The 26,065-nt window shown below is 48.4% G+C and overlaps 1 long non-coding RNA gene across 1 annotated transcript; it reads right to left on the bottom strand.

The window, feature by feature from the left end:
- Nucleotides 1-11,297: 11,297 nt before the first annotated feature.
- Nucleotides 11,298-24,117, bottom strand: LOC123286747 (uncharacterized). Its single transcript, XR_006529544.2, has 3 exons — nt 23,856-24,117; nt 17,264-17,515; nt 11,298-12,106 (listed from the first exon to the last, which is right to left on the bottom strand). It is a non-coding gene; the product is annotated as an uncharacterized lncRNA (long non-coding RNA).
- Nucleotides 24,118-26,065: the final 1,948 nt, after the last annotated feature.

Here is a 26,065-nt window from a genome sequence, read left to right as displayed (position 1 = left end):
CTATTTTTATGGCTGGGTAGTATTCCATTGTATATATATACACCACATCTTCTTTATCCAATCATCAGTGGATGGGCACTTGGGTTGCTTCCACATCTTGGCTGTTGTGAATAATGCTGCAGTGAACATAGGGGTGCATAAAACTCTTTGAATTGTTGATTCAAGATCTTTGGATAAATACCCAGTAGTGGGATAGCTGGGTTGTAGGGTATTTTTATTTTTAAGTTTTTGAGAAATCTCTATACTGTTTTCCTTAATAGGTGCACCAGTTTGCATTCCCACCAGCAGTGTATGAGGGTTCCATTTTCTCCACAACCTCTCCAACATTTGCTATTTTTTGTCTTGGTGATTATAGCCATTCTGACAGGTGTAAGGTGATGTCTCATTGTAGTTTTGATTTGCATTTCCCTGATGATTGATGATGTTAACATCTTTTCATGTGCCTATTGGCCACCTGTATATCTTCTTTGGAAAAAAATCTGTTCATATTCTCTGCCCATTTTTTGATCGAGTTGTTTGTTTTTGTTGTTGAGTTGTGTGAGCTCTTTATATGTTATGGAGATTAACCCCTTGTCGGATATATGATTTGCAAATATTTTCTCTCAGTTGGTGAGCTTTCTTTTCGTTTTGTTCCTGGTTTCCTTTGCCTTGCAGAAGCTCTTTCATCTGATGAAGTCCCATTTGTTTATTTTTTCTTTTGTTTCCCTTGCCCGAGTAGACATGGTATTCAAAAAGATGTTTCTAAGACCAGTATCAAAGAGTGTACTGCCTATGTTTTCTTCTAGGAATTATATGGTTTTACCTCTTACCTTCAAGTTTTTAACCTATGTTGAGTTAATCTTTGTGTCTGGCAATAGATAATGGTCTAATTTCGTTCTTTTGCATGTGGCTGTCTAGTTTTCCCAACACCATTTATTGAAGAGAGTTTCCTTTCTCCATTGTATTTCTTGGCTCCCTTGTTGAATATTAGCTGTCTGTAGATGTGTGGTTTATATCTGGCCTTTCAGTTCTGTTCCGTTGATCGGTGTGTCTGTTTTTGTACCAGTACCATGCTGTTTTGATCACTATAGCTCTGTAGTATATTTTGAAGTCAGAGATTATGATGCTTCCAGCTTTGTTCTTTTTTCTCAGAATTGCTTTAGCTATTCAGGGTCTTTTGTTGCCCCATGTGAATTTTAGAATTCTTTGTTTTATTTCCGTTGAAGAATGTCATTGGGATTCTAACTAGGATGCACTGAATCTGTAGATTGCTTTAGGTAGTTGGACATTTTAACTATGTTTATTCTTTTTTTTTAAGCTTTTATTTGATTCCTTTTTCTCCCCAAAGCCCCCTGGTACATAGTTGTATATTCTTAGTTGTGGTCCTTCTAGTTGTTGCATGTGGGATGCCACCTCAGCATGGCTTGGTGAGCAGTGCCGTGTCTGTGCCTAGGATCCCAACCTGGGAAACCCTGGGCTGCCGCAGCAGAGTGTGCAAACTTAACCACTCAGCCATGGGGCCAGCCCCTATGTTTATTCTTCCAATCCATGTGCATGGAATATCTTTCCATTTCTTTATGTCATCATTGATTTCTTTCAATAATGTTTTATAGTTTCCATTGTACAGGTCATTCATCTCTTTGGTTAAATTTATTCCTAGATATTTTATTCTTTTTGTTGTGATTGTAAATGGGATTGTATTCTTGAGCTCTCTTTCTGTACAACTCTGCTGTAGTTGTTGATTATTTCTAATAGTTTTCTGACGGATACTATAGGATTTGCTATATATGGACTGATGTCATCTGCAAATAAGGAGAATGTCACTTCTTCCTTGCCAATTTGGTTACCTTTTTTTTCAAGCTTGGCACCTGACCTAACATCTGTTGCCAATCTTCTTTTTCTTCCTTCTTCTTCTCCCCAAAGCCCCCCAGTACATAGTTGTATATTCTAGTTGTAGGTCCTTCTGGTTGCACTATATGGGATGCCGCCTCAGCGTGGCTTGAGCAGTGCCATGTCCACGCCCAGGATCCAAACCAGCGAAACCCAGGGCTGCTGAAGCGGAGCACGCAAACTTAACCACTCGGCCATGGGGCTGGCCCCTTGGATACTTTTATTTCTTTTTCTTGACTAATTGTTATGGCCAAACCCTCCAGTACTATGTTGAATTAGAGTGGCAAGAATGTCTTGTTCCCTTGTCTTGTTCCTGTTCTCAGAGGGATGGTTTTCAGTTTTTCCCCATTGAGTATGATGTTGTCTGTGGGTTTGTCATATATGGCCTTTATTATGCTGAGGTACTTTCCTTCTATACCCATTTTATTGAGAGTTTTTATCATAAATGGATGTTGGATCTTGTCAAATGCTTTCTCTGCATCTGTTAAGATGCTCATGTGGTTTTTATTCCTCATTTTGTCAATGTATGTATCACACTGATTGATTTGCGGATGTTGAACCATCCCTGTGTCCCTGGTGTAAATCCCGCTTGATCGTGGTGTATGATCCTTTTGATGTATTGCTGTATTTGGTTTGCCAGTATTTTGTTGAGGATTTTTGCGTCTATGTTTATGAGCAATATTGGCCTGTAATTTTCCTTCTTCGTGTTGTCCTTGCCTGGCTTTGGCATCAGGGTGATGTTGGCCTTGTAGAATGAGTTAGAAAGTGTTCCATCTTCTTTAATCTTTTGGACTAGTTTGAGAAGGATAGGTATTAAATCTTCTTTGAATATTTGGTAGAATTCTCCCGAGAAGCTGATCTGATCCTGGGTTTTTATTTTTGGGGAGGTTTTCCATTACCATTTTAATCTCTTTACTTGTGATTGGCCTATTCAGATTCTCTATTTCTTATTGATTCAGTTTTGGAAGGTTGTATGAGTCTCAGAATTTATCCACTTCTTCTGTGTTATCCAATTTGTTGGCATGTAGTTTTTCATAGTATTGTCTTATAACGCTTTGTATTTCTGTGGTATCTATTGAAATTTCTCCTCTTTCACTTCTAATTTTATTTGTTTAAGACTTCTCTCTTTTTTCCTTAGTGAGTCTGGCTAAGGATTTGTCAATATTATCTTCTCAAAGAATCAGCTCTTAGTTTCATTGATCCTTTCTCCTGGTTTTTTTTTGTTTGTTTGTTTCAATTTCATCTATTTCTGCTCTAATTTTTTTTCTTTCTGCTTTTTCTCCCCAAAGCCCCCCAGTACATATTTGAATATTTTAGTTGTGGGTCCTTCTAGTTGTGGCACGTGGGATGCCGCCTCAACGTGGCCTGATGAGTGGTGCCATGTCCACACCCAGGATCCAAACCAGAGAAACCCTGGGCCGCCAAAGCAGAGCGTGCTAACTTAACCACTCGGCCACAAGGCCGACCCCTCTAATTTTTATTATTTCCCTCCTTCTGCTGACTTTGGGCTTTGTTTGTTCTTCTTTTTCTAGTTCTGTTAGGTGTAGTCTAAGATTGCTTATTTGAGATTTTTCTTGTTTGTTAAGGTGGAGCTGTATTGCTTGAAATTCCAACTTAGGACTGCTTTTGCTGCATCCCATGAGTTGGTGTGGTGTATTTTCATTTTCATTTGTTTCCAGACACTTTTTGATTTCTTCTTTAATTTCTTCATTGATCCATTGGTTGTTCAGTAAGATGCTATTTGATCTCCACACATTTGTCACTTTCCCAGCTTTTTTCTTGTGGTTGATTTCTAGTTTCATAGCATTATGGTCAGAAAAGACGCTTGATGTGATTTCAATTTTCTTAAATTTACTGCCTTGTTTCCCAGCATATGGTGTATCTTTGGGAATGTTCCATGTACACTTGAGAAGAATGTGTATTGTGCTGCTTTTGGATGGAGTGTTCTATGTCTATCTATTAAGTCCATCTCATCTAGTCTTTTGTTTAATTCCACTGTTTCCTTGTTGAGTTTCCGTCTGGATGATCCCTCCATTGATGTAAGTGGGGTGTTGAGATGCTACACTATTATTATGTTGCTATTAATATCTTCTTTTGAGTCTGTTAATAGTTGCTTTATATACTTTGGTGCTGTTGTGTTAGGTGCATATATATTTATAAGTGTCATGTCCTCTTGGTGGAGTCCTTTTATCATTATATACTGTCCCTCTCTGTCTCTCACTACCTTTTTTATCTTGAAGTCTGCTTTGTCTGATATAAGTGTGGCAACACCTGCTTTCTTTTGTTTGCCATTTGCTTGGAGTATCAGCTTGCATCCCTTCCCTCTGAGCCTGTGTTTGTCTTTAGAGCTGAGATGTGTTTCCTGGAGGCAGCCTACTGTTGGATCTTGATTTTTAATCCACCCAACCACTCTGTGTCTTTTGATTGGAGAATTCAATTCATTTACATTTAGAGTCATTATTGATATATGAGAGCTGAATACTGCCATTTTATCACAGGTTTTTCCGGTTGTTCTGTATTTCCCTTGTTTCTTGTCTCATGTATTTCAGACTGCCAGGTCAGTTTGGTGTTTCTCTGTGATGGTTTTCTCAGTTTTCTCTTTAATTATCATTTGTGTCTCTGTTCTGATTTTTTTATTTAGTGGCTACTGTAAAGTTTGTATACAAGATCTTGTAGATAAGATAGTCTGTTTTCTGATGGTCTCTTATTTCCTTAGTCACAGCAGGTTCCACCCCTTTCCTGTTCCTACATTATTGTCATCACGACTTATTCTGTTTTGTATTGTGAGTTTCTGATTAAAATGAACTGATTATAGTTATTTTTGATGCTTTCCTTCCCTTTATCTTTAATGTTATAATTAAGTGTTTGCTAACTTGTTCTAATAGAGTTTCAATTTTCTGATTTTGTCTGTCTATTTCCTTGCTCAAGGCTTTGTAAACCCTTTCTTTTTTTTTTTCCTCAGGTATGAGGGCCTTCTTCATCATTTCTTGTGGGGGCGAGTCTTGTAGCAATGAACTCCCTCAGCTTCTGTTTATCTGGGAGAGTTTTTATTTCTCCATTGTATCTTAAGGGTAGTTTCACTGGTTGGAGTATTCTTGGCTGAAAGTTTTTGTCTTCCACAATTTTGAATATATATTCCACTCTCTCATAGCCTGTTAGGTTTCTGCTGAGGAATCTGCTGAAAGCCTGATAGGGGTTCCTTTGTAGGTTATTTTCTTCTTCCTTGCTGCCCTTAATATTTTTTCTTTGTCATTGACTTTTGCCAGATTTACTTATATATGCCTTGGAGAAGGTCTTTTTACATTGATGTAATTAGGAGTTCTGTTAGCTTCTTTCACATGTAATTCCCCCAGCTCCTTCCCCAGGTTTGGGAAATTCTCAGCTATTTCTTTGAACAAGCTCTCTGCTCCTTTGTCCCTCTCTCTTCTCCCTCTTGAATACTTATAATCCTTATGCTGCATTTCCTAATTGAGTCGGATATTTATTGGAGAATTTCTTCATGACTTTTTAGTCTTAGTTCTCTCCTGTCCTCCATCTGTGGCATTTCTATATTTTTGCCCTCTAAATTACTGATTCTGTCCTCCATAATTTCAGCTCTATTTTTTAAGGACTCCAGATTTTCCTTTATCTCATTCATTGTGTTTTTCATCTCCAACATTTCTGATAGTTTTTTTTTATAGTTTCAATCTCTTGTGAAGAATTCCTTCTGTTCATTAATTTTATTCCTAAAGTCATTAAATTGCCTTTCTGAGTTTTCTTGTAACTCATTGAGTTTCTTTATGGTAGCTTTTTTTTTTTTTTTTTTTGCTGAGGAAGATTTGCCCTGAGCTAACATCTATGTCAGCCTTCCTCTGTTTTGTATGTGGGTCACTACCAGAGCATGGCTGATGAGTGATGTAGGTCCACACGCATGATTGGAACCCATGAACTCAGGCCACCAAAGTAGAGCACAGTGAACTTGACCTCTACCCCACATGGCTGGGCCAAATAATAGCTATTTTGAGTTCTCTGTCATTTAGATTGTAAATTTCTGTGACTTCAGGATTGGTTTCTGGGTACTTGTCATTTTCCTTCTGGTCTGCAGTGTTAATACAGCTCTTAATGCCCTTTGATGCGGTGCACTTGTGCCATCGCATAGTGGTAGTATCTGGTCTCAGGTTCCACTTGCTGTTTCTAGGGTGGGGGGGCAGGAGCTGTGTTTTCTGAGCCCTCTGTGACACCTGGCAGATGTGCCTGTCTGTTGGAAGCTTTGTGCACAGGGCCCATTTTCATTTGCCTGCTGGCCACTGCTGCTTTACACACATATGCTCAGGTGCTCTGGTGAGGATCCCCTGTTCTGGCCAACTGGCTGAGGTGGTGTGCCAGGTGGGGGGTGGGAGGGGGTCCTTTCTTTCATGTGTGCAATCCCGTGCACCCCCCGCTCTGCACTCACTGTCTGCCAGCCTGGGCTGCTGAGCTTGGTGTGGACACCTCTGTGATTGCCCAGCTACCTTGGTGTAGAGCATTGCCACAGTCTAGGAGGCAACTCTGTGGGCACAAGTGTTCCCGCAGAGAACTGCCTTTCCCCCTTCCCCTCTCAGTGTTGCACACCAGCCTCTGGTGAGGTCCCACGCCCTAGATCACTGCCACTCAGGGAGGGTGAGGAGATCTCCTTGCCTCCTTCTACTGCCTCTTGGGGGGGGGGGTTCCAAGACCCCCACCTTCACACGTATGGCTGTGTAGATCTCTCAGATGTCTATTGTGTTGTGTGAATGTCCTCTGTTGGTTTATGAGTGTCTTTTTCATTGTGTCTTAGTGGGGAGAGTCTAAGGGAAGAGCTCACTCCACCATGATGCTGATGTCACTCTCTGGTCTGAATTTTTAAGACTTACTTGGACAGAGGTTTCTATTGAATTGTTGAAAATAATGTAGTCTTCTTCTAAAGAAAAACATAAACACCCTTGATCAGCACAATACAAATGACTAAAAAGTGAGTTGCAGATTTTTAGAGAGTCATCTTGGTTCTAGGAAAAATAACTTTTTATAAGGCAAAATCATTTCTGTTAAGAAAGGAAAAAACACTTATCTAATGACATTTAGTGGGAAATGGGAAAGTTCTCATTTCCCCCTGCCAAATACTATTGACAGAATATTAACAAAAGGAGGAAAGCATGTCTGTGAAGATTATGTGAGGATTTTCACCAGCTATTGTCTGAGAATTGCTCTAGTCAACTGCAGAAACTGCTTTCAAAAGAGGGAAAAATACTTTTCAGAGATGAAGCAAACCACACCAAAATTTGGAATACCCTGTTCCCTAGTTAGGTAAACCAAGGGCTTTTTCTTTTTAACCAGGACAAGTAATGTACTTCATAGACCACTCAGAAAAATTTGTAAGGAGTTGAGTTTTCCACGTGACTAAAAGGCAATGTTCTTTTAGTTTCTTGCCAAAAGTTGTCCTTTTGTAAAACACAGCTAATAAGCGGTGACCAGCATTCTCTATCTGTAACTTACCCTCCTTGCTCCATGTTTCTCACAGGGCACCTTGTGTACCTATGCCTCACAGCTGAAATACACCGGGAGGCGGGCTTTAGTGCTCTAGTAGCTCAGAAGTCTTGCCAAAAACTCGAATGAAACAAGAGGGCAGGAAAGGCTTTCCTTGTCATCGCTGAAGCTCTGTATTGTCATCTGATAAGTTTGCTCAGGTAAGATGCGACTGTCTACCTGAAGTCTACCTGACTTCAAGCAGGTACAGCTGCTGCTGCTGGTAGGTCCTTCCCTCAGCCTTGATTAGAGTCAAGCAGAGGGGCTGTTCTCATCAGAGGGAGGGGGCCCATTTTGGCTTGTTTCCAGTGAGTATCTTCACTCAAAATGAGTTTTGCCCTGTAAAATTAGAGTTTATTTTGCAGGGCAATAAGGACTTCAAAAGAGATAGCCGGTATATAATTTTTAGAACAATTGCACCTATATTTTAGAGGGATATTGACCGAAACACGTATTTATGTCTTAATCTCACTAACATTTAGTGAGTTTTTTTAATGTACAAGGCACTGAGGGGAATAGGAGATGAAACCAGGCAAGGGTCCCCCTATTCTGGGATCTTACAGTACCATGCATGAGATGATACCTGTAGATAAATAAAAATGATAAAAGAAAGTGGTAAGAATTATAAAGCAGGTAATACAGAGCATTGTTGGTGTTCAGAAAAGGGAGAGAGTGCTTCTGGTGAGGGCGACTGAGAGGGGCTTCGAGGAGAAGGCAGCATTTTAACTGCGTCTAAAAGATGGGAGCATCTGTAAGGTTTTTTCTGACACCAAATGCATGGTGTCTTCCAAACACCAACCAAGTCTCCAATTCTCCAACACCAACTGGGTGTCCTACACTTCAGTTCAATTCTGACTGTAGCTACCCCGAGTTAGCCCAGATCCCGCAGGTTAAGGGCTCAGTCCCACAGACTGCCTCCACTTCAGACGTCAGTTGCAAGTCCCAGTACTTCTAACCAACTGGCTATAAGTTGGGGAGTTCCCATAATCCCCTCCTCAAGTTCAGTAATTTGCTAGAATGACTCACAGAACTCAGGAAAGCACTTTACTTACTACTACTGGTTTATTATAAAGGATACGACTCAAGAGCACCCAAATGAAAGACGTGCACGGGGCAATGTATGAGGGAGGAGAGCGTGTAGCTTCAATGCCCACTCTGGGTGTGCCATCTTCCCAGCACCTCCAAGTGTTCAATAACCCAGAAGATCCTGAACCTGTTTTTAGGGAGGTTCCATTATGTAGGCGTGATTGGTTGCATCACTGGCCATTGTGATTGAAAATCCCCAGCCCCTCTCCCCTCCCTGAGATCAGGGGTGGAGCTGAAGGTTCCAAATCTCTAATCACACGGTTGATTCCTCTGGCAACCAGCTCCCATCCTCCAGGAGTCACTTCATTAGCATAAACTCAGGTATGGTGGGAAGGGGCTTGCTGTAAATAGCGAAAGACTCTCCTTTCACCCCTAATCACTCAGGAAACGCCAAGGATTTTAAGAGCTCTGTGCCAGGAACTGGAGATGAAGACCAAGCACATATTTGCCATTTACCACAGAGTGATTTAGACACATCTGCGTGGAAACAGTAAAAGCAAAGTGGAACCATCAGAATTCCAGGACCTGTGTTGGAAATGGCAAGTTCAGCTTGTGGAGATGTAGTCAGAAAAGGAGTTTTAGCAAAAGAGGTTGAGATTTAATTTAAATTGTGAAGAATTTAAATACTTGGCTAAGGAGGGAGCCATGGAAGCTTTTGAGCCAGGAAGTGACTTGATCTTTTGATTCATCAGGAAAAGTATTCTGCAAGAGGCTGTAAGGTAGATGAAACTGGAGAAAGAATGGAGGAAGGAGGCCAGCTCGATGTTATCAGAAATGTCTGTGTAAGAGACAGCAAAGCTCTAAGCTAGAATAGAGGTGACGAAAATGGAGAAGGCTAGGCAGTCGTGTGTGGTTTGGGGGACAAGAGGAGTGGCACTTTAGAATTGAATCTGATGATGAAGATTTTTGCCAAAGCAGGTTAGAGAAGAGTCCAGCCCAGCAGGGTCATGGTCCAAGGGGAAGAGCCTTCTTGATAGGAATTTCCGATCACAGGCATTTCCTTCTCTAAACTCTCCACTGCTCTGTCTTTTCTAGCTATGTGGCATTTTAGGGAATTACTAGCAATCACTTTTTTTGTATTTTCGTTAATTTGTGGAAAGGACAGTATGTTGTCCTTCCCAAACTTAGTTGATTAAAATTCGCTTTTCATGCATTATCTCTTAGTCCAGTGTCCTTGGGAAGCACCTACCTACAATTTGCTGTGACCTAGGAGCCCCGAGGCTGGATGACCCAAGAGACATACTTGTACCTGGATCTACACCTATAAAACAAGCTACTTCCTGAGTTCAGGGCTGAGGGGCTGAGATGGGCCATCCTTTGTACCAGTGCTGTGTCTGTGCCTCTGGGCCTGCAGCAGTGGGCAGGCATGGTGCCATGTGTAGCTCAGTCCCCAGACATTGGCTGAGCATGCTCATTGCCTATGGGGCCGAAGGAGGGGGAAGGACACAGAAGGGAATAAGCCGTGGTCTCAGAGTCCAGAGGCTGAATTAGCAGCCTCGAGGTGCTTTTACCACCCTTCTGATCTTGGGCAAGTTGTCTGATCTCTTTGAGTCTCTTTGAAAAATGCAGGTAACAATCCACTTTATCATCTAATAGAGACTGACCACTTTCTGTATGCCAGACGCTGTTCTAGATACTGGATACAACGGTTGCTGGGCCCAGGAATTTTACACACACTGTAACTAACAGTGAAGCTCCCACTTCAGACTCCAGGTCCTAGTTATTCTTATGACTACAATTTGCTTGCAAGATGATGGTAGCAGCCAAGGGCTGAAAACTGACACTTTCGGCCTGAATTAAGGCCTGTGATGAGTGCATAGCTTGGCTCTGGCACCACGGGAATTTCCAAAGGCAGAACTTGGCCATTGTATCTCATCCCATTTCCCCAGGGAATTCAAAACTGACGAATCAAGGCTCTTTTCCAGAAATGTGCTACAGGAATGACAACATTTCCCCGACAAGTCTTTTATATGCAAGTGGCTCCACATGAAGGCTGAAGCTCATGGGAGGACTGAAGTGTTGAGTCGAAAATGTCTTTTTCAAAGACCAGCACTCAGGCATTGGCGGGAGGCAGGGTTCCCGGGAGATCCTTCCTGCACCAGGCAGCGGGGAGTGCCTGCCGTGTGGAGGGAGGATGCTGTGCACCACACCCTGCGTGCTGGACTCCACGGTTCCCCCTCAGAGAATCTGCCCTCTGGGCTTACAAAGTTCACACACTGGCAGTTTACGTATTTTATATCATTTAATCTACACAACAGTGCTTCAACCCCTCTCTGATCTATGTTGGGGAAACTAAGCCTCAGAGAGACAATATGACTTGCCCAGAATTATATGAAGTTTGAATGACACATTAATAAGCTTGATCTATTAAATAATATTTATTTTTACTGACTATACTACCTAGATCAGGAACTGGGAAATGGGAATGAGACAGAATACTCAAAATAGGATAATTCAAGGGCATTCCTTTACACAGAGACTACTGATGAATCTGTGAGTAAGTGGTAGGACTCCGTTGGTAGCAGCCAAGCTGTTAGCCACCTGGGAGAGGAGCCCAGGAGGAGGGAGCTGCGCAGAGCAGCTGCCCGGAGATGAGGAACACAGCAGTGTCCCGGTGGCCCGTGGGGAGGGAGCACTGAGACGGGTCCCCTGCCTTCATCCTCTGGCTCCCTTCCTCACTCCTTCCCAGTCCCATCAGATCATCCCCAGCAGAAAAGCAGAGGCTAGGGAGCCCGGAACCCTTGATGTGGTTGCTGTAGGTCAGCCTCGGGGCAGACAGCAGGGTGGAGAAGGGTGGCGAGTAGATCTGAAGGGTGAGAAGTAAAGATTAGCTTGCATTTAGAACCTAAAAATCTGCCCAGTGGTTCATTAACATGGGATTATAAAGGGGAACAAGGCAGCTGAGAAGTTAACAGCGTTCCTCCCAAGAACGTGCTGAAGCTGCGACGCGTCAGAGTGACTACTGCACAGAAAAACCTTGTTCTCTGAAACTAGGCTGTTGGAAACATCCCTCTGAAGAGCTGGCAGCAAGAGGTGGCATCCTGCTCTTGGGTCTAGGCCACTGACACAGAGAAGCTGCCTGACTCCCACCCCAGGGGCACGGCTTCAGATGGGGGGATTCCAGACGCCTCCCTCCCTTCCGCCCCTCCCCACACGCAGCCCCCAGTGGGAGGGCGCTGCCACCATCATGACCCGGACCTGGCCCTCGTCTTTCCTTATAAATTGGTGGGATCCTAACCAAATTCTCAAAGAGGGTGTCCCTTTCCAGAAGCCACTCTAATGGGGCCACTGGGACCCTCGCATTCAGACCCCCTCCAGTCTGAAAGAAGCAGCACCGCATCAGACACATTTATTCTGTCATACAGGTTTAAGCCCAGCTGATGACAAACACCGAGCTCAGCCTTCAGTTGGGTATAATGGGATGAGAACGTCCCTCTCTGCCTGTTGCTCCTGCCCCCAAGGGAGGTTGCTGGGTGGCCCAAACCTCAGGAATGAGGCGTGGAGCCAGTGCTTCTTCAGGTGGCCGGTGTGTGGGGTAGGAAGCCAGCGCAGCTCTGTATCTTGCGTGTTTGGATGGAGAGTTCCCAACGTGCTTAACAAAGTTCTGTTCAGTCTCCCGGTCTGCGGGCTTCTGTGGGGATAAGAGAGGGTACATTTGACCTGTATTTAGGTATTTATTTTTCAAAATTGTAGTAAGCTACACATAACATAAAAGATGGTAATCTTAATGACTTTCAAGTGTCCAGTTCAATAGTGTAAACACACTCGCCTTGTTGTGCAGCCATCAGCACCATCCCTCTCCAGGACTTTTTCCTCCTCCCCAGCTGAAACTCTGTCACCATTAAACCTACCTCCTCATCCCTGTCCCCCAGCCCCCGGCAGCCACCATTCTGCCCTCCGTCTCTATGAGTTTGACGACTCTAGGCACCTCACGCGAGCGGATCATACAGTATTTGCCTTGTGTCTGACTTATTTCACTTAACATAATATCTTCAAGTTTCACCCATGTTGTAGCACGTGTCAGAATTTCCTTCCTTTTTAAGGCTGAATAATATTCGTTGTGTGTGTACACATTTGGCTCACCCATTCATCCATCATGGACACTGAGTTGCTTCCACCTCTTGGCTGTTGTGAACAGTGCTGTTGTGAGCGTGGGTGTCTGAGTATCTCCCTGGCAGTTGACAGTTTGACGCCTGCCAATCAAAGCACATCTCCTGGGATCTGTTGATTGGAATGGATCTAAATGGGGAGCTCATGAATCTGCAAACTGAGAAGCACTTTCCCCATATCTCGGGCCCGCCCGCAGAACCGTGAGTGGGGGAGGCCTGCGGGCCTCAAGGAAACCAGGTCTGAGAGGACAGGTTTGTGGGAAAGGTTTCAACTGTGTGGGTCTCAAGACAGCAGAGCAAGAAAGCGCTTCTACCCATAGAAAACACAAAGAGCTGGCTGTTCTAGAGGCCCCAGCTGCCCTAGAGGCCCGACTGCCGGTGAGCTGCCTGGGCGAGCAGCGCTGTCCCTGAGACCGGCAGGTAAGAGCGCTTTTGGTTTGTCCGAACGCCCTTTGTAGATGCTGGGGAGAACTGAGCCCTGCTCTGCCCTCAGGTCTGTTTCCTCTCCACGAGTGTCACAGAAGGTCCTGGGCTGCCGTGAGAATCCGGTGATGGCATTCCTGAGGGGCTTGAACCCTCCTTCATAAGCCCTCAGCGGCAGCCCATAAGACGCCCGTGGGTTAGTGACAGTTCCCACTAGGCCCCAGGTGTTTGTGCTTTCGCAGAAGGCGTGCAATCTCCCTGCAAAGAGCCCACCTTCTCCCTTAGCAACTGATTGCAGCTCTCAATCCCTCGCTCCCACCCTTGGGGCACTGCCAGTCTGCCCGCTCCTGCCTCCGCAAGACGAGGGGAGCAGGACCGGACTGGGGGGCTCTGAGCACAACCTCTCTCTGCGGGCAGGCCTGGCTGCCAGCCCAGCCCTGGCTTGGGCCCTGCTGGGCCTGAACATCTTGGTGAAGGGTGGTGAGCATTTGACCTTTGTCTGCTGGGCAGAAACTCCACATCTCTGTCGCCAAGTTCCTCCTGTCTGGTGGACCTGCTGCCTGGCACTGCCCCCACTGAAGCCTAGTCAGTGACAGGGTTGTCTTGGGGGAAGAGGGCTACCCTGTCACTCACAGACACTGCGGAGGCCAAGCTTCCTGCAGGAATTTGAGTTGGGGACAGAAATGTTGAGTATCTGCTGTGGCGGTGGTCTGGAGCCCACGGGCCCAGCAGCTGGGCTAATCACACCAACCCGTGCCTCTGTTGGACATTCTCCGGGGCCTCCCAGCAGCCCAGGGAAGGACTTCTCTGTCAGGGGACACCCCGTGTAACAGTGGACAGCACACTGTCAGTGGGAGCTGGAGCCACAGAGGGTACCCTGTGCCGTGCCCAGCTCCAGGCTCCCAGACAAGCTCAGCAATGTCTCAGCCCCTGAGATGCAGAAAGAGACCAGAGAAGGGAAACCGACTGGAAGCCCAGTGCATCCCTCCCACGAGCAGGACACCGGCTACAGAGAAGGCGCAACAAAGGATGGAGCCTCTTGGAGGCCCGTGGCCGAAGGAGCAGTCTAAAATGCCTTCACGAGTGGCACAGCGGCCAGACCTCAGAAACTATGTGCATGCTAAGTCCAACGTGAAGACTGCTTGAATCAAGGCACCCAGGAGGATGCATATGAGGAGCCCGTAGGCCGGGATTCCTCCAGCCATAGGTTCTCCACCTCAGCACCATTGACAGTTTGGACTAGATAACTCTTTCTTGTGGCAGAGCCTGTCCACTGGCAGATGTTGATTTAGCAGCATCCCTGGCCTCTCCACCCACTAGATGCCAGCAGCACCCACCCCGAGTCATGACAGTCGAAAATGTCTCCAGGGGAGCAAAGTCCACATTCATTGAGAGTTTGTTGTTGCAGTAAGTTTTGTGTGTAGTGACCTATCTAATTCTCATATTATGCAGTATGTGTTATTATTTCCCCCACTGCAATTGGGGAAACTGAGGCTATGAGAGATTAAGTAACTTGCCGAAGGCCATACAGCTAATGAGTGGCAGAATTGGGGTGAAAATCAACAATTCAAACTCGAGAACCACTCCCCTAACAGCTAGGCCTTGTGCCTCATCTAGTCTAATGATCTCATTTAATTTCCTCCATAAGCCATTTTACAGATGTGGAAACTGAGGTCAATTAACTTGCCCAAAGTCACACAGCGAGTGAGAGGCAGAGCCCGAGCTGAAACCCCAGCGTGTTGGCTGCTGAAGTCCCCACTCTGAAAAATAGACATCAAAGAAAGCAAAGCAAATGAAGGAAGGAGCTGAACCTTCTCTGCCGTCCAACAGGACCTGGGCTTCAGCAGGCTGGAGGCGGCGTCTGCAAAGAGCAGCAGGGGTGGTGGGTTCTGGCGTGCCCTGCGACAGCGCCAGGTGACCGTGGGAGTGTGCTCCCTGCTACGCAGGTGACCCTTTGAGCCTTGCTGCCCTTCCAGTCCCCAAACACCAGGCTCCCGAGGAGTCTCAGCTCATGGTCTGCAGCCCGGGCCTTCCCTTCTGCTGAGGGCGGTCACAATGGCACGGAGCAGGCCTGGCTTGGAATCTCGTTGTGCCATGACCAGCTGGGTGACCTTTGGCAAATGACCTCCTACATAAGCCTCGGAGTCTACTCCACGAACTGGCAGCTTGGAGGGCAGAAAGCACAGGGCAACCCTCAAGCGGCAGCTACCCGCGACCCTGTGCTGGCCAGCTGATATGGTCCCTCCGTATTCTGTACCTCCTCCCGTGTACCTTGAGCTGTAACAATTTCTACAGTCATCTCAGACTACAACTGACTGAGTGGCGGGATTGCAGATTTTTTTTGAGAACATGGCAATAAGCTCTAAATGGTTCAGGCAGAAACCAGTATTAGAAATCGTATCCACCTACTATGAGAGACACTAGACACCCCCCCATCGCCTTCATTGCCTGTCCCTACATGGAAGCTCTCGGGAGCGTTGAGATGGAAATCTGCAGTGTAGGACGCATCTTTTTTTCCCTGTCAGATAGCTCTGCCTTCTTCTGAGCAGTTTCAGGCGAAATGAAGGCAATCGTGAGAAAATGATCCCATGAGAGGGATTGGGATGGGGCAGCTCCCACCGCCGCATGCGACTCACAGCTGTCGCCCCACAGTTCAGAAGCCCAGGCGCTGGCTGCGCGCCGCTTATCTTAGCTCTAGACGGCTCCCCATGGGGCAGGGCTGGGGCTGCGTTCTGGGGCTGGTACCTCAGAAGCATATAGGGTAACAGAAAGCGCAGAGAGGTCAGGGGAAGTCCTGGCTGCGCCGCTCACCAGCTCGGTGACTTTAGGCTCGGGGTGGACTTTTCCGAGTGTTGGCTTGCTTGTCTGCAGATGGAGGAGAACTCCTGCCGCGCAGGCTTGTTGTGAACATGGAGCAGGATAAGGACTGGGAGGTCCCTAGGACAGCGCATGGTGTACAGCGGCCGCTCAGGGCCTTGTGCTCTGCTGCTCCCGTCCCCTCCTTGGTCCACCAGCCCTTCGTTCTGTGCAGATGCTGTCTTCCCATCACCTGTGTCCACTCCTTTAGTCTGGCTGCTGACAGGGAGCACTCCCTCTGATGACAGACACAGCACCTGAGTGTGCCGCGAGATGATGTAAATGGACCTGGAATTCATTCAAGCAGTTTCTAGTGCATCTGGGCTGCGAATTGACTTGACTCGTCTCTTTGACTCAATCCCTGCTAGTCCCTTGCCCCCATCCCCAGCCAAGCCTGTGCCTCAGCCGACGCTGGAGACCAGACCCTGTAGGACGGCCTCTCTCCGCTCCCCACCGCCCCAGTTAGCACCTCTTCTTGATCATCAACTAGCCTACTCCAGGGCAGCCACCCCTGTCAGCGGTGAGCGAACATGTCCTTCACACGGCGGTGACTGAGCCTCTCTCTTGCCTGGGCAGGTTTAGACTTACCGAGTGCTCAGGCCGTGGGAACAAGATAACAAGTGCTGTTGCTCATCTGCGCAGCAATCCTTGCATGAACATTCTTGTTACCTCAGACCTCAGGAAAGGGCGTCCCCGCTCTGCACCGCCTGCTCTGCGCCCAGGCTGAGCTTAGCCATATACGTCAGGGCGCTCCTGTTTCAAAGGAACTGACAGCCCCGTGTCTGGATCTCTGCCTGGAAAATTAATTTGCTGAAGCCTTCTCATTGTCTTTAGTGGTTCCTAAGACTACGGGTTGTGTTGTAGTAAAACATATAGAATACGGTGGCGTGTGCAATGCAATCACCCGGCACCTGGGTGTCACCCCCAGAGATGCTGATCTAGTTGGTCTGGGTTGGCTTCAGCACCGGGAGCTTACACATTCCTTGGAGTTTCTAATGAGAAGGCCAAACTGAGCACCAGTGGATTCGATGGACCTGAGTTGAAATCCCCAGTCATTGACGAGTTGTGGAGTCTTGGTGAAGCTGCCAAACTTCTCTGAACCTGTTTGCTCATCTGTAGAAGGATGGCTATAATACTGATCCCAGAGCCTCGTGTTGAGGATGGCATAAGACAGGGTATATGAAGTGACTGCCATGCCTAGCAGAGCAAGTGTGCCTGCAAAGTTAGGGCCTCCCTGCAAGCACCTGGACAAGTGGTGACAGGTCTTTAGGGAGATGTGTGCCCTCAGGAGAGCCCTCAGCTTAGTTGATAAGAGCCACATCGTGTGGCTGCCCCCAGCCTCCTGCCATCCTCCCACCTCCAGGTTGGGCCGTGCATCCTGTACCACCTGCACCACCTACCGTGGGCTGGTAAAAGATGAAATGTTTTGAAAAATTGAGTTTCTTGTTTCCAAACACCTCAGGTACCTAGATCACTGGTTCTTCATTTCTTTGGAGTCACGGACCTTCAATCATCTGATGATCTTCCCAAGAAAATGTGCTTTGGCACATCGAAAGCAGTTTGAAGACAGCTCAAGGATGTGTATTGAGCCACCGAACCCGTCACTAACCCCAGGTGGAAATCGCCAGATCTGAATGGATCCAACGCAATTCCTAAGTTGAGAAAAAGGAATCACAAAACTGTGAGTTATTCTTGGTCAGATGTGAAGTGGAGACAGAGTCGGGAAGAAAATTCAGGTTCTTTATCCTGTTTCACTGGTGCTGAGGACCCATTTTACCCTGCCCTTCACCAAGGAAGGAGACGGAAAAAAGCTGAGTCCATTGTTCTTAACTTGGTTAATCATGAGGAAGAGGTACAAGAAAAATGCCTATTGGCAGGGCCCCCACCTTCCCTTCAGGGCCCCTCTCGAATGTTCCTAGAAGGTGCTGGACCTCACCACCGTAGCATTCAACTCCTCACGTTTATCTGGTTGCTTATCTGCCTTCAACCCCAGAAAGCCCCCTGAGGGCCAGGGACACATCTGCCCTGCTCACCACAGAGCCCCCAGCACCTGGCCCAGGTTAGGCAATCAGGAAATATTTATGGAGTAAATCAATGAATAAACGAATAACTAGATGAACAAACAAACAAGGGCAGTTAAAGTACAGAGGCATGACACAGTATCCACACAGGACTCTCTGCATTTGTAGTGGAAGAATTTAAATATTTAGTTATAAGCTGGCCTCATTTGTATCTTCTCTCTTTCCTGTTGCCCCCCCCCCCCCCCGACCCCGCCCCGTGTCTTTTGTTTCTCAGCAGGAAGTGGGAGCCAGTGAGTTCAATACCTGCGCATAAGAACCTGCCAGCTCTGATCCCAAGCACTCAAGCAACAGTATCAGGGGCATCTGGAATATGTTTAAAGCACAGTGTCCCCTCCCAGGGAGGGTTAAATGCTGTCATCGGGCCGCACTAGGTACAGGAGAGCATGCCTTTATGCTGTCTTGATGAGGTGCTCTCATGAATCTAGATTCTGCAACCTTAGAATAAACACCACCCTGTGGAAAATGTCCCCAGACCACTGAGAAGCAGCGGGCACGCCAAGCCCCGTGAATGCGGAAGCAGAGCTGTGGTAGGAGTCACACAGGGCAGGGCGGCAAGGGGAGATTGAGGCAGAGGCAGGGTTTGAGAAGTGTTTTTTCCAGCTTGGAAATGAGAAAGGTGGCACGGGAATCTAAGAAACCAAAAGCAAAGGCAAAACAACCATTTGCAGGAAGTCTTTGAGCCCTAACGCCTCACTGCCACCTCAGACTCTCACGGAATGGATTTCCGCCCCTTGGAGAAACTGTCGCTGTGACTGACCTACTTTTTCACAGGAAAGATATGTTCACTGAAGTATTCGTCTCCCTTAACTGAGTGTTCTCTTTAGATCCTTCTTTCTGTAACTCTGACAGAGCCGCGCCGTGTAAGAGGACACATTGCCTAAGCAGAGTGACCTGTGCCAGGCTGTCCTATAGAACTTCCTGTGATGACGGACGTGTCCTGTACCCGTGCTGTCCAGGACGACAGCCACCGGCCACATATGTCTGTCAAACACTTGAAATGTGGCTGCTGACATGACTGAGGAATGAATTTGAAATTTTATTTAATTTTAATTAATTTAAGCTTAGCCATGTGTAGCGAGGGGCCATAGACCAGACCAATGCATCCTGAATCAAAAGGTCCCTAGTCATATCGTGAAAGTGAAAAAAAAAGCAAATTGCAGTGTTCACTGTTTAGTATAACTCCCTTTTTGAAAATACACTCACCCAAACGAAACAATACGTTTACGTTGACGCATTTACATGCTTTCAGATGCACACGAAGATGAAGATGACTGAGCCACCCAGAGGACCGATCGAGTGACGGCCTCCGCGGGGGAGGGAAGAGGAGGCCGAGGAGGCCTTTGGCTTTTTCAGCTTTGTCTGAATTTTTAAAATTTATTCATGTATGACTTGTGTAATGCGACATAAAAAGGAGAAAAATTTTGAAAATATTTTCTTGCATGTTATATCTGGAATTATTGTCTCTTTTGGTCTAGTTATCATGGTAAATTCATGAGTCTAGTATCCAGGACCAAAAGAAGCCTGAAAACAGGGTGATGAGCTGTGAGGTGCTCTTTCTAAAGAGCCGGGAGGTCCTTCCCAGCAGGTTGGGGACAGGTCAGAATGCAGAAATGCACACATCCGTCCATGTGCACCGCAGAACACGGATACTCTGTTCTCAACCTCAATGGTGTCTCCCAATCCTTTTAAAAATAACCAGATGCCGGGGCTGGCCCCATGGCCGAGTGGTTAAGTTCTTGCGCTCCGCTGCAGGTGGCCCAGTGTTTTGTTGGTTCGAATCCTGGGCGAGGACATGGCACTGCTCATCAAACCACGCTGAGGCAGCGTCCCACATGCCACAACTAGAAGGACCCACAAGGAAGAATGTATACAACTATGTACCGGGGGGCTTTGGGGAGTAAAAGGAAAAAATAAAATCTTAAAAAAAAAAAAAACCAAATGCCGGAGCCCCCTCCCAAGGATTAGATTTCATTTGTCTGGAAATGGGCCAGGCCAACGGTGTTTTTCAAAGCAGCGCGGTGATTCGACTGCATAGCCAGGGTCGAGGACGTCGGGCTGCAGGCAGCCAACAGAGGAATATCGAGCAGCAGGGAGCAGCAAGTCAGGTAAGGGCCACACGGGAAGACCTCAGAGAAGCACGTGCGGCTGAGCCTGCACGAGTTAAATGCACCCGTGATTTGACTCCACTGTGCAAGGCATCATAAGAGCAAAAACCCTGTGTCCACTGTGAACAGGCCGTGGGGTCATAACTTTCCATGGATTTCGTCACTGGCTCGTCACATTGATCAGTGAGGAAGATGCTATTATTATACCAGTTTGACACTGGGGAAAACCGGCAAGAGCAGTTTCGCCTTCCCCGGCCCCTGTTTCAGGTTGGATTGTGTCCCCCCGTCCTGCCCTCACGAATGCTGTGTTGAAGTCCAGCCCCCCGGACCTCGGAGCGGGGCCTTGCTCAGAAGCAGGGTCTTTGCAGGTGCAGCGGAGTTGAGAGGCGGTCACTAGGGCGGGCCCTTATCAGTGTGACGGGTCCTTATAGGAAGGGAAACCTGAACGCACATGCGCAGGGAAGACTGTGTGACGACACATAAGAAGGCCGCGGGAAGGCAGAGGACCGCGGACGCGTCTACAAAGCAAGGACGCCAAGGATTGCGGCCCCCACTGCCAGAGGCTGGGAGGAGGCGAGGGAAGACTCTCGCGACAGGCTTCAAAGGGGGCACAGCCTGCCAACACCTTCATCTCAGACTTCTGGCGTCCGGAACTGTGGGAAAATCCTTCCTGTTGTCTGAAGCCCTCCAGTCTGAGGTGCTCTGTTACAGCAGCCCTAGCAAACTAGTGCACCCTGTGACCAGGGATCACCAGGTGACCCAGGCCTCAGAGCCCCTGACCACCCTCTGTCCCCCATGGTCACAGCTGAGGGAGGAGTGAGGAGCCCACGCTGGGCTGATGAGGAGCACCACAGCTTCTGCCATAACTGCAGGGAACGAGAACTTTTTCTTCTGATGAGTTCCTTGGCCATCACTGTTGGCTTAGACTGTCTGTTGATCACCTGGATCCAGCCATGCCTGAAGTCATGACCATTTTAGTCATAAGGCAAAAATTCCTGTTTTATTTTTCTTGAGCTGGGTTTCCCCTACTTGTAACCAGAGAGTAACTGGGTCAGTGGCCTGCATTGTTGTCACAGCTTTGTGCCTGATATCTGACCTGCCAGCCATCTTTCCTCAGCTCTACATGTGGGATCCCTTTAGCATGGGGAGCGCTACAGGGGCTTGTACTACTGAGCCACAAAGCTAAATAACTGTTTAGCCATGTTGCTAAAATGATAGCCTCTAGGAACAGCTCAGTGTCTTTTTCTTCATGTGGTTTCCCAAGCAGGGTAATGAGGTTGGCATCTCCATGTAGGGTGATCTACAGCAGGACCGTGGAAGGAGGAGGGATGGGGTGAGAGAGCTGAGGCTCTGCAAGAGCCCCTCCAGGATCCAAGGAGCCTCCCGGAGGGAGTTTCCCACAACGTCCTGGGGCCCGGACTTCCCAGTGAGTGAAGAAGGCTGGGCATGGGCGGGGGGGTGGCTGTGTTTGCACATCAGCAAGAAGGACACAAAGTATCTTATTAGATGTGTAACCCCGATCCTGCTGGAAAGAAATTAAGTCACTGGGGGACTATGTATTTCAAATCCAAAATTGCCATTTTTATAAAGCATGTGTGCTTTTAATGTTTTTATATGGTGCCCTCACTGCACTTTAAATATGACATGTTGAGCATGGACTGACTTTTGTTCTTAAAAGAAAGAACCAACCCTGTGTCTGACTAGAATTCAGCATTTTTTTGAACCAACATTGTTAATAGAATATTTGAAATATATATATAACCCCAAACTTGGAAAAGGGAGAAGCTTATTTAATTTCAAAAAACTCTCACTGAGTATCTTCTAACACAGGGAATGGAAAACCCAATAATCTATGGTCCTTGCCCTGGAAAAGCTGCCAGTCCATGGCAAAGCATGATAAGGACTCGCATTTTGGAAAAGCATTTTGGAATGATTTTGATTACAAGAAACAAAAAAACCTGACTAACCCTAAACAATGTAGGAAATTTAAAAACTCACAGGAATTAAAATTTGAGAGTAGGGACCACTCCTGTGGTGGAGTTTGCACCCTCCACTTCAGTGGCCCAGGGTTTTGCCAGTTGGGATCCTGGGCATGAACCTAGCACTGCTCATCAAGCCATGCTGAGGTGGTGTCCCACACAGCACAACCAGAAGAACCTATGACTAGAATATACAACTATGTACTGGGGGGCTTTGGGGAGGAGGAGGGGGAGGGAGAGGAGGAGTAGAATTGCAATAGATGTTAGCTCAGGTGCCAATCTTTAAAAAAAGAAAAATTTGAGAGTAGCTTTGCCTTCAGGTAAGGCTTGATCCAGGACCTCAAATGTTCTAACAGGGATTCAGTGTCTTTCCATCTTTTCTCTGTGTCTTTTCATATCTTCCCCATTCTTGGCAGTGTCATCTCTACTCTCCCAGTCCCAGCCTGTACTTGCAATCCCTTTACTATCCTTCTCCCAGAGGATCAGGAAGACGTGCCCAGAGAAGGTAATGATTTCAATTTTGAAGGTAGAATATGCATTGGACTGACAATGGGGGAAGCACGTTCCGCCAGAGAATATCCTTCTCAAGGGCAATGGAGGAGTGAGGCTACTGAAGAGTCTGGGGAACTGCCAATAGTTTAGTGTAGCCAGAGGAGAGAGTTCATCTGAGGGAATCAAGTGAGTTATGCTGGGTGGGGAGGGCTGATGGTCTCTGCCCTGAGCTGAGCTGAGGAGGTCGTGCTCTATTCTGAAGGTCATGAGGAATGATTCTCAGTGGGGTGTGCAATGACAAGATCTGCATTTTAAAAAGAAAACTGAGATGATGGACTCAAACTGGTCTAAATGATAAGGAAGTTTTTATCTCCCAGAAGTGCAGTCTCAGAGGGGGGCTGGGGCCAGGCTTGGCAAGATCAGCGGCTCAAAGTCGCCCTCAAAGCCCTCATTTCTTGCTGGTTCTCTGCTCTGCCATCCTCAGTGTGAGCTTCAACCAAAGTCCGGCTCCCTTAGGGTCACAGGATGGCTGCCTGCATCAAGCAGGGCCATCTGCTGTTGCATGCACACCGCGGATAGTGGGGGTGAGGGGAGGGAGGAGAGAGGAGGAGGAGGGGAAGAGGGGAAAGAGAGAGAGAGAGAGAAGAGAGAGGGAGAGCCGGAGATAGAAAGTCGGGGGTGGGGGGGGGCGCGGAGAGGAATTCTCTTCCAAATACACACTCTAACTCTTCCCAGTGGGTGTTGAGTGGGAGACCACCACTGTCCACACAGCAGGCCCCCAGTCCCTGAACTAACACCCAGGGAGCCTATCGTATTTTGGAATTCAAATTTTTTGGATTTTAGAAAGGTAACAGAGAGCCCGTATCTCATCCTACCCTCCACCTGTGAGGACTCAGCCTCAAACACGTCCTGGTCTGCAGGGAGCACCGGTCCGGTTGGCTGCAGCAGCGCCCCTGAGGGGCGGCCTGCGTGGGCCCCTTGCTGGGAAGGGCCCTGCTGTCCCTCTGTCAATCCAGGAGGGGGCTGAGAGAGGCCGTTTCTGAGCCTCTTGTAATAGACATGGGGGCCCGAGCAGGACAGTGGCTGTGGGGATGCAGAGCTGGTGGACCGGAAAGGTGTTCCAGGGAAATAAGGGGGCAAACTAGGCAGCAGCTCACCCAGAAGAAGGGCGCTGGAGGCCACAGGGAGCCAAGACTCAGGCAGCGCCTGCAGGCACTGGTGACCTCCAGGACCCAGGGCGGGGACTCCTGCTGGTGGGTAGTCTAAGATACAGAATGGGGAGCTCCACGCTTTCCTAACACACGGAAAAACATACCTTTATGTTTATAAACTTACATTCTCCTAAGTTCCGGTGCTCACACTGTGAAGGGCTCCACGTGCCTCCATCCTGATGGGCGGGCGCAGTGCTCCTGGTGGCCCTCCAGGCGCCTCCCCCAGGTGGGCAGACCCACCAGGCTGCTCCCTTCGCCTCATCCTGGGAGCACGGGGAGCTGCAGCATAGGGAGTACACACAGGGAGTGCACGCAGGGAGTGAAGCACAGGGAGTGTGTGGGGGGAGTACAGGGCACAGGGCAGGGAGTGTGAGCACGGGGAGTGTGAGCAGGGGGAGTGCAGGGTGGGGAGTGTGAGCATGGGGAGTGTGAGCGCGGGGAGTGCAGGGTGGGGAGTGTGAGTGCGGGGTGTGTGAGCACAGGGTGTGCAGGGCGCGGAGTGTGAGCGCGGGAAGTGTGAGTGTGCAGAGTGGAGGGTGGGGAGTATGCTGCAGGAGGCTGCTCACTCCCCTTGTCAACCGGCCAGCAGGAGGAGAGTGAGGAGATGAAGACGGGGGTCATTCTAGAGGGGAGTGTGGAAAGGAACTCTTAGGGACGTGAGGGCGTCCCTGGCTGCCCTTCGCAGCCTGTCATAGTTCCTTGCCTTCCAGCCCAGCACAGGGAATAGGGCCAAGGGTGCCCTGGTCCAGGGCTGAGGGCGTGCAGAGCAGAGGGTAGAAGCCGTGGGGGCGGTAGGGGGCGCGGGGGAGTAGCGCGGTCAGGACTGGAGGTTTTCAGGGCTGTTGCTGCGAACCGTGGGTGTATAATCCCTGTCAGACTCTTCCAGAAATACTTCAACTAGGATGGACATGTTGTCTGCCGCACCACGGTTTCCACCCCTGTGAGGACAGGGGTGAGGGACCGCCACCTGGGGGAGAGCATTAGAGTCAGAAGGGGTGCGGGTCTTCAGCGAGCCCAGAGTCAGTCTTTCCAGGTGGGGAAACAGGCGGTGAGGCCACAGAGCCATGCAGTAGGGGGAGCTGGCGCAAGATCTGGCTGCCCTGGCGGGAGGCCCCGCTCTGGCCTGCCTGTGACCCCGCGCAGGGCTGGAAGGCCGGTTGGCTGGAAGCACAGGCCGGAAGGAAGCAAGTGCTCCTTGCAGCTTCCCTGACCTCCTCCAGGCTGTGGTCCTCCTGCCTGGCTCAGAACTCCTTTTCCAGGGCCTTGCGCCACTTTCTCTCTGATGGGCTGGTTTCCAGCCCGGCTTTGCGTCAGACACCTCCTCCCACTGCAAACCCGGGGGAGAGAGACCTCCTTCATCCAGGCTAGCCTCTGCCTGGGTCTCCCCTGAGTGACCCTGGGTCTCCTGCCGCACCTTACAGCAGCCTTGAGGGGCCCCTCTCCTGGCTTTCCTCTGCCCCAGCTCAGGGGCCCCTAATCCACTAGGAGGTGACAGGGCGCATCCCACCACACACACTTTTCTTTAAAGTGGTAGCTAATGCAGTCACTTTGATGAGGCCCAGGTGATTCCTTCTAAAGTGAGAATCATCTCAGCCCACAAAAATAGAGCTGTAAGGGTGGACACGTGGGTGGGGATGCCTAAAATGTCGTCAAGAGAACTAAACTGGAAGAAAGCTTGTTCATACGCAAGAAGTTGCCTCCTCCTCCTGGCGACCCTATGAATGAGTGACGTCCGCAATGTCCTATCCCCAGCAGCCCCACTCATCTCCTGTGGACTCGGGCCTATGGCTTCCCGTGTGGGGTCAGCCCGTCTCCTATTCGGTCCTCCTCTTCTCCTGCTGCCTCTACTGTTACCAGCATTACTGTCTTTTCAAGAGAGTCCTGCCTTCTCATGATGTGCCCAATGTAGGACAGCCTCAGTTTTACCATCTTTGCCTCCAGCGACAGCTCAGGCCTAATTTGCTCTGGGACCCACGGGTCGCCTTTCTGGCAGTCCAGGGTGTCCGCAGAGCTCTCCCCCAACACCATATTTCCAGTGAACCCATTTTTTCCTGCAGCCTTCTTCACTGTCCGGCTTTCGCATGCGTACACAGTGGTTGGGAGCACGAGGGTGTGGACAACCTTGGCCTTGGTGTCTGATGACACTTCCTCACACCTGGTGATCCTCCCTAATTCTTCCATTGCTGCCCTTCCGCGTCCCAGCCTCCCCTTGGTTCCATGGCTGCAGCCTCCGTTTAAATCGATGACTGAACCAAGGCAGACAGATTCTTTAACAATTTCAGTGTCTTCACTGTCTACGTTAAAGTTGTGCAGTTCTTCCGCAGTGGGATTTCT

Source organism: Equus asinus, chromosome 6 (assembly GCF_041296235.1).
Source record: "Equus asinus isolate D_3611 breed Donkey chromosome 6, EquAss-T2T_v2, whole genome shotgun sequence".
Classification (NCBI taxonomy): Eukaryota; Metazoa; Chordata; class Mammalia; order Perissodactyla; family Equidae; genus Equus; species Equus asinus.
Note: the sequence above shows the minus strand (reverse complement) of the source record. Positions and strands in the feature narration are given on the sequence as shown.